The following is a 9152-nucleotide window of genomic DNA, read 5'->3' as shown; positions in this document are numbered from 1 at the left end:
CAAAGTGAAGTGTAACAAGCCTAAACAAAGCCAAACAGGTTGTTTTGGGTTCCAGCTACATAGAAAGAAGAATTTTGGATTGGGCTTATTTCAAGTTGTGTTCTTTGGTGTTAATGCACATTGACCCAGAAATCGCAAAGTGTGTGTAATGAGACCAAAATAACACAACACCGTGTTTGCGCTTCCATATGCGTAGAAGACGACGAATAAGCTTTGATTGGGCTTATTTCAATTCACATGGTGTTTTTTGTGTGTGCACCAGAATGACCCCAAACAAAACCAAAAAGTTGTTTTGGCTTCCATCTACATAAAAGGAAGATAATTAAGCTCTGATAGGGCGTATTTCAAATTGGTGTTTTTGGGGTTAGAATGCACATTCACCCAAAAATCGCAGTGACTTGTTTATTAGCAGCCCAAATTAAGCATAGGTGTTTTGGTTCTATCTCAATAGAAAGAGGTCGAATAAGCTGGGATTGTTTTTTCGTTGTTCATTCATCCACAAATAGCAAAGCGAAGTGTAATAAGCCTAAACATAGCCAAACAGGTTGTTTTGGGTTCCATCTACATAAAAAGAAAATAATTAAGTTTGATTGGTCTTATTTCAAATTGCCTGTTTTTGGGATTATAATGCACATTCACCCAAAAATCGCAGAGTGACTTGTTTATTAGCAGCTCAAATCAAGCATATGTGTTTTGGTTGCATCTCAATAGAAAAAGGACGAATAGGCTTGGATTATTTTTTCGTTATTCATTCACCCACAAATAGCAAAACGATGTGTAATAAGCCTAAACAAAGCCAAACTGGTTGTTTTGGGTTCCAGCTACACAGAAAATTCTTGGATTGGGCTTATTTCAAGTTGTGTTCTTTGGTGTTAATGCACATTGACCCAGAAATCGCAAAGTGTGTGTAATGAGACCAAACTAACACAACACCATCTTTTCGCTTCCATATGCGTAGAAAGACGACGAATAAGCTTTGATTGGACTTATTTCAATTCGCATGGTGTTTTTTGTGTGGGCACCAGAATCACCTCCAACCAAAGGAAAAAGGTGTTTTGGCTTCCAGCTACATAAAAAGAAGATCATTAAGCTCTGATTGAGCTCATTACGAATTGGTGTTTTTGGGATTATAATGCACATTCACCCCAAAATCGCAGAGGGACCTGTTTGTTATCAGCCCAAATCATGCATAGGTGTTTTGGTTCCATCTCAATAGAAAAAGGACGAATAAGCTTCGATTGTTTTTTCGTTATTCATTCACCCACAAATAGTAAAGCGATGTGTAATAATCCTGTGCATTCTAATGCACTTTCAGACAAAAATGGTAAAGTGACATTGTCAGGGGTTCAGGAGCAGAGGCAAGGGCAAGGGAGGAAACAGAGAGCGAGGGAGAGGAGGCAGAAGAAAAGATGAGTGATGACGACGACCCGAGATCTCCGAGTCTTTCCAGTGAATCAGAAGATTCACAGAAAGGAGCACCAGTGGCCAGGGCAAGGGGGGAGCCTAGGGGGACACCCCAGGAAGATAGAGCCAGAGGGGACTCAGAGGGGAGCAGTTGGAAATCAGGACCAGCGTCACCGCCAGAGAGCAGGGAAGAGGAAGGGCGCCAGGGATCAAGCGCTGGCAGCTCACAACAGGGGGGAGGGCACGAGTCAGGAGTGGCCACACCTCCATCGGGGAGCGAAGAAACGGTCAGACGGAAGGTGGAAGGTTGGGCGCGCGTGCCAAGTTCAAATGCACAGGAAGGTGGCGCAGTAGGCAGCCCGGAAAGGGAGCCAGGTCCTAAAGCCCGCCGAAAGGAGGGAGAAGAGTCAGGGGGGTCAGCGTCAGCGTCAGAGGAATCCCGGAAGGAAGAGACCCCGGGGGGCAGAGGGACCCAGAGAAGAACAGTCAGGCGGAAAAGGTGGAGCAAGGCTAGGATATTAAGTTGGTGTACAAGGGGCGGAGACTCAGATGGAGCTTCGCCGATCTAACCATGAGACGTAGAGTTGCACGCAGCAGCTTGAGAATGGAAACTGTAACTCAATAAAGACTTTTATTTAATGATCGCTGGCTAGCGTGATCCTCTGTGAGCTAGGATCTGGAAGCAGCTCTGACAGTAAGCTCCATCCCTAGATTGTGGGCATCTACGTCCTCGCGGAGAGGAGAGAAAGCGGGTGCCTACTAGCGAGCTCACGAACGGCAGACAACATGACGGCCGAACAGCAGATAGTGGAACTCAGAGAAGCCGTGACACGACTGAATGTCGAGGCTCTTGCATCCAGGAAGAGAGAGGAGGACGCAGCTGCCGCCTACAGGGATCTCCAGGTCAGGTTGGAAGTGCTTACGAAGCAAGGGCAACTGACACCCAAACCGGAGGGGATTGGGTTGGGGAGACGAACAGGCGGTCTGGTCTCTCACTTCGATGGGAATTTGCAACAGTACCCCAACTTTAGAGCAGATGTAATGTGTGCACTGCAACTGCTGAACAAAGACTTTAGAGATGAGCAAGAGAAGGTGGGATTCATCATGTCCCATTTGCATGGAGATGCTAAAGCATGGCTGCGCAATTTGTGGAGAGATAAGGATCCGGCGCTCCAAAATGCGGATGCCTTTATTAAAGCGATGGATGGGTGCTTTTTATCAAGCATTGACGTGGATCTTGCTCGGCAGGAGATACATGGACTGAAGCAAGGGAGGGCCAGCGTAAGGCAGTACCATGCCCGCTTTTTCGCTTTGGTCAGTGCCCTGGAATGGGACAGAGATTCGGCTCCTGTAAGAGACCTGTTTTGGGAGGGATTGCACGGCTCGGTTAAAGATGAAATTGCGAGGGGGGAGAGACCCCGGACCACGCAGGAGATCGTTCAGAGGGCGCTGGCGGTGGGGGTGCGGCTGGAAGGACGTCCGTGGAGCAGGGACGAAGGGCGTGGAGGGCGCGAACCAGCCAGGGGCTCCTCCTTCCTTCCCAGAGAAGCAGCGCGTGCGCAATCCACGCCTCCGCCAGGAGGAGGAGCGGAACCTATGGAGGTTGGAGGTGCAAGGGCTCAGTCAGCAGCCAGAGCCCTAGCACCGGCAGCAGTGAAAGCGAAGCCTCCTAGAGGGAACAGGAAGTGTTACATCTGCGATGATCCACAGTGTCAGGGGTTCAGGAGCAGAGGCAAGGGCAAGGGAGGAAACAGAGAGCGAGGGAGAGGAGGCAGAAGAAAAGATGAGTGATGACGACGACCCGAGATCTCCGAGTCTTTCCAGTGAATCAGAAGATTCACAGAAAGGAGCACCAGTGGCCAGGGCAAGGGGGGAGCCTAGGGGGACACCCCAGGAAGATAGAGCCAGAGGGGACTCAGAGGGGAGCAGTTGGAAATCAGGACCAGCGTCACCGCCAGAGAAGAGGAAGAGGAAGGGCGCCAGGGATCAAGCGCTGGCAGCTCACAACAGGGGGGAGGGCACGAGTCAGGAGTGGCCACACCTCCATCGGGGAGCGAAGAAACGGTCAGACGGAAGGTGGAAGGTTGGGCGCGCGTGCCAAGTTCAAATGCACAGGAAGGTGGCGCAGTAGGCAGCCCGGAAAGGGAGCCAGGTCCTAAAGCCCGCCGAAAGGAGGGAGAGGAGTCAGGGGGGTCAGCGTTAGAGGAATCCCGGAAGGAAGAGACCCCGGGGGGCAGAGGGACCCAGAGAAGAACAGTCAGGCGGAAAAGGTGGAGCAAGGCTAGGATATTAAGTTGGTGTACAAGGGGCGGAGACTCAGATGGAGCTTCGCCGATCTAACCATGAGACGTAGAGTTGCACGCAGCAGCTTGAGAATGGAAACTGTAACTCAATAAAGACTTTTATTTAATGATCGCTGGCTAGCGTGATCCTCTGTGAGCTAGGATCTGGAAGCAGCTCTGACAATATGTGTTTTGGTTGCATCTCAATAGAAAAAGGACGAATAAGCTTGGATTGTTTTTTCGTTATTCATTCACCCAAAAATAGCAAACTGAGGTGTAATAAGCCTAAACATAGCCAAACAGGTTGTTTTGGGTTCCATCTACATAAAAAGAAGATAATTAAGCTCTGATTGGTCTTATTTCAAATTGCCTGTTTTTGGGGTTAGAATACACATTCACCCAAAAATCTCAGAGTGACATGTTTATTGGCAGCCCAAATCAAGCATATGTCTTTTGGTTGCATCTCAATAGAAAAAGGACGAATAAGCTTGGATTGTTTTTTGTTATTCATTCACCCACAAATACTAAAGCAATGTGTAATAAGCCTGTGCATTCTAATGCACATTCAGACAAAAATGGTAAAGTGACATGTTTATTAGCAGCCCAAATCAAGCATAGGTGTTTTGGTTCCATCTCAATAGAAAGAGGTCGAATAAGCTGGGATTGTTTTTTCGTTGTTCATTCATCCACAAATAGCAAAGCGAAGTGTAATAAGCCTAAACATAGCCAAACAGGTTGTTTTGGGTTCCATCTACATAAAAAGAAGATAATTAAGTTTGATTGGTCTTATTTCAAATTGCCTGTTTTTGGGGTTAGAATACACATTCACCCCAAAATCGCAGAGGGACCTGTTTGTTATCAGCCCAAATCATGCATAGGTCTTTTGGTTCCATCTCAATAGAAAAAGGACGAATAAGCTTGGATTGCTCTTTCGGTGTTCATTCACCCACAAATAGCAAAGCGATGTTTTATAAGCCTAAACAAAGCCAAACTGGTTCTTTTGGGTTCCAGCTACATAGGAAGAAGAATCTTGGCTTTCCCTCATTTCAAGTCCTCGTCTTTGGTGTTAATGCACATTGACCCAGAAATCGCAAAGTGTGTGTAATGAGACCAAAATAACACAACACCGTCTTTTCGCTTCCATATGGGTAGAAAGACGACGAATACGTTTTGATTGGGCTTATTTCAATTCACATGGTGTTTTTTGTGTGTGCACCAGAATGACCCCAAACAAAACCAAAAAGGTGTTTCGGGTTCCATCTACATAAAAAGAAGATAATTAAGCTCTGATAGGGCTTATTTCAAATGGCCTGTTTTTGGGGTTAGAATGCACATTCACCCAAAAATCGCAGAGCGACATGTTTATTAGCAGCCCAAATCAAGCATATGTGTTTTGGTTGCATCTCAATAGAAAAAGGACGAATAAGCTTGGATTGTTTTTTCGTTATTCATTCACCCAAAAATAGCAAACTGAGGTGTAATAAGCCTAAACATAGCCAAACAGGTTGTTTTGGGTTCCATCTACATAATAAGAAGATAATTAAGCTCTGATTGGTCTTATTTCAAATTGCCTGTTTTTGGGGTTAGAATACACATTCACCCAAAAATCTCAGAGTGACATGTTTATTGGCAGCCCAAATCATGCATAGGTGTTTTGGTTGCATCTCAATAGAAAAAGGACGAATAAGCTTGGATTGTTTTTTCGTTATTCATTCACCCACAAATAGTAAAGCGATGTGTAATAATCCTGTGCATTCTAATGCACTTTCAGACAAAAATGGTAAAGTGACATGTTACTTTCAGACAAAAATGGTAAAGTGACATGTTTATTAGCAGCCCAAATCAAGCATAGGTGTTTTGGTTCCATCTCAATAGAAAGAGGACGAATAGGCTTGGATTGTTTTTTCGTTGTTCATTCGCCCACAAATAGCAATGTGAAGTGTAACAAGCCGAAACAAAGCCAAACAGGTTGTTTTGGGTTCCAGCTACATAGAAAGAAGAATCTTGGATTGGGCTTATTTCAAGTTGTGTTCTTTGGTGTTAATGCACATTGACCCAGAAATCGCAAAGTGTGTGTAATGAGACCAAAATAACACAACACCGTGTTTGCGCTTCCATATGCGTAGAAAGACGACGAATAAGCTTTGATTGGACTTATTTCAATTCGCATGGTCTTTTTTGTGTGTGCACCAGAATCACCTCCAACCAAAGGAAAAAGGTGTTTTGGCTTCCAGCTACATAAAAAGAAGATCATTAAGCTCTGATTCAGCTCATTACGAATTGGTGTTTTTGGGATTATAATGCACATTCACCCCAAAATCGCAGAGGGACCTGTTTGTTATCAGCCCAAATCATGCATAGGTCTTTTGGTTCCATCTCAATAGAAAAAGGACGAATAAGCTTCGATTGTTTTTTCGTTATTCATTCACCCACAAATAGTAAAGCGATGTGTAATAAGCCTAAACAAAGCCAAACAGGTTGTTTTGGGTTCCAGCTACATCGAACGAAGAATCTTGGATTGGGCTCATTTCAAGTTGTGTTCTTTGGTGTTAATGCACATTGACCCAGAAATCGCAAAGTGTGTGTAATGAGACCAAACTAACACAACACCATCTTTTCGCTTCCATATGCGTAGAAAGACGACGAATAAGCTTTGATTGGACTTATTTCAATTCGCATGGTGTTTTTTGTGTGTGCACCAGAATCACCTCCAACCAAAGGAAAAAGGTGTTTTGGCTTCCAGCTACATAAAAAGAAGAAAATTAAGCTCTGATTGAGCTCATTACGAATTGGTGTTTTTGGGATTATAATGCACATTCACCCCAAAATCGCAGAGGGACCTGTTTGTTATCAGCCCAAATCATGCATAGGTCTTTTGGTTCCATCTCAATAGAAAAAGGACGAATATGCTTGGATTGCTCTTTCGGTGTTCATTCACCCACAAATAGCAAAGCCCTAAACAAAGCCAAACAGGTTGTTTTTGGTTCCAGCTACATAGAAAGAAGAATCTTGGATTGGGCTTATTTCAAGTTTTGTTCTTTGGTGTTAATGCACATTGACCCAGAAATCGCAAAGTGTGTGTAATGAGACCAAAATAACACAACACCGTCTTTTCGCTTCCATTTCCGTAGAAAGAGGACGAATGAGCTTTGATTGGGCTTATTTCAATTCGCATGGTGTTTTTTGGGTGTGCACCAGAATCACCCCCAACCAAAGCAAAAAGGTGTTTTGGGTTCCATCTACATAAAAAGAAGATAATTAAGCTCTGATTGGGCCTATTTCAAATTGCCTGTTTTTGGGTTAGAATGCACATTCACCCAAAAATCGCAGAGTGACATGTTTATTAGCAGCCCAAATGTAGCATAGGTGTTTTGGTTCTATCTCAATAGAAAGAGGACGAATAGGCTTGGATTGTTTTTTCGTTGTTCATTCGCCCACAAATAGCAAAGTGAAGTGTAATAAGCCTAAACATAGCCAAACAGGTTGTTTTGGGTTCCATCTACATAAAAAGAAAATAATTAAGTTTGATTGGTCTTATTTCAAATTGCCTGTTTTTGGGATTATAATGCACATTCACCCAAAAATCGCAGAGTGACATGTTTATTAGCAGCTCAAATCAAGCATATGTGTTTTGGTTGCATCTCAATAGAGAAAGGACGAATAGGCTTGGATTGTTTTTTCGTTATTCATTCACCCACAAATAGCAAAACGATGTGTAATAAGCCTAAACAAAGCCAAACTGGTTGTTTTGGGTTCCAGCTACACAGAAAATTCTTGGATTGGGCTTATTTCAAGTTGTGTTCTTTGGTGTTAATGCACATTGACCCAGAAATCGCAAAGTGTGTGTAATGAGACCAAACTAACACAACACCATCTTTTCGCTTCCATATGCGTAGAAAGACGACGAATAAGCTTTGATTGGACTTATTTCAATTCGCATGGTGTTTTTTGTGTGTGCACCAGAATCACCTCCAACCAAAGGAAAAGGGTGTTTTGGCTTCCAGCTACATAAAAAGAAGATCATTAAGCTCTGATTGAGCTCATTACGAATTGGTGTTTTTGGGATTATAATGCACATTCACCCCAAAATCGCAGAGGGACCTGTTTGTTATCAGCCCAAATCATGCATAGGTGTTTTGGTTCCATCTCAATAGAAAAAGGACGAATAAGCTTCGATTGTTTTTTCGTTATTCATTCACCCACAAATAGTAAAGCGATGTGTAATAATCCTGTGCATTCTAATGCACTTTCAGACAAAAATGGTAAAGTGACATGTTTATTAGCAGCCCAAATCAAGCATAGGTGTTTTGGTTCCATCTCAATAGAAAGAGGACGAATAGGCTTGGATTGTTTTTTCGTTGTTCATTCGCCCACAAATAGCAAAGTGAAGTGTAACAAGCCGAAACAAAGCCAAACAGGTTGTTTTGGGTTCCAGCTACATAGAAAGAAGAATCTTGGATTGGGCTTATTTCAAGTTGTGTTCTTTGGTGTTAATGCACATTGACCCAGAAATCGCAGTGTGTAATGAGACCAAAATAACACAACACCGTTTTTTCGCTTCCATATGCGTAGAAAGACGACGAATAAGCTTTGATTGGACTTATTTCAATTCGCATGGTCTTTTTTGTGTGTGTACCAGAATCACCTCCAACCAAAGGAAAAAGGTGTTTTGGCTTCCAGCTACATAAAAAGAAGATCATTAAGCTCTGATTCAGCTCATTACGAATTGGTGTTTTTGGTGTTTTCACCCCAAAATCGCAGAGGGACCTGTTTGTTATCAGCCCAAATCATGCATAGGTCTTTTGGTTCCATCTCAATAGAAAAAGGACGAATAAGCTTCGATTGTTTTTTCGTTATTCATTCACCCACAAATAGTAAAGCGATGTGTAATAAGCCTAAACAAAGCCAAACAGGTTGTTTTGGGTTCCAGCTACATCGAACGAAGAATCGTGGATTGGGCTCATTTCAAGTTGTGTTCTTTGGTGTTAATGCACATTGACCCAGAAATCGCAAAGTGTGTGTAATGACCAAACTAACACAACACCATCTTTTCGCTTCCATATGCGTAGAAAGACGACGAATAAGCTTTGATTGGACTTATTTCAATTCGCATGGTGTTTTTTGTGTGTGCACCAGAATCACCTCCAACCAAAGGAAAAAGGTGTTTTGGCTTCCAGCTACATAAAAAGAAGAAAATTAAGCTCTGATTGAGCTCATTACGAATTGGTGTTTTTGGGATTATAATGCACATTCACCCCAAAATCGCAGAGGGACCTGTTTGTTATCAGCCCAAATATGCATAGGTCTTTTGGTTCCATCTCAATAGAAAAAGGACGAATATGCTTGGATTGCTCTTTCGGTGTTCATTCACCCACAAATAGCAAAGCCCTAAACAAAGCCAAACAGGTTGTTTTTGGTTCCAGCTACATAGAAAGAAGAATCTTGGATTGGGCTTATTTCAAGTTT

The sequence above is a fragment of the Podarcis pityusensis genome, assembly GCF_964106645.2.
Source record: "Podarcis pityusensis genome assembly, contig: HAP1_SCAFFOLD_393, whole genome shotgun sequence".
NCBI classification, from domain to species: domain Eukaryota; kingdom Metazoa; phylum Chordata; class Lepidosauria; order Squamata; family Lacertidae; genus Podarcis; species Podarcis pityusensis.
Note: the sequence above shows the minus strand (reverse complement) of the source record.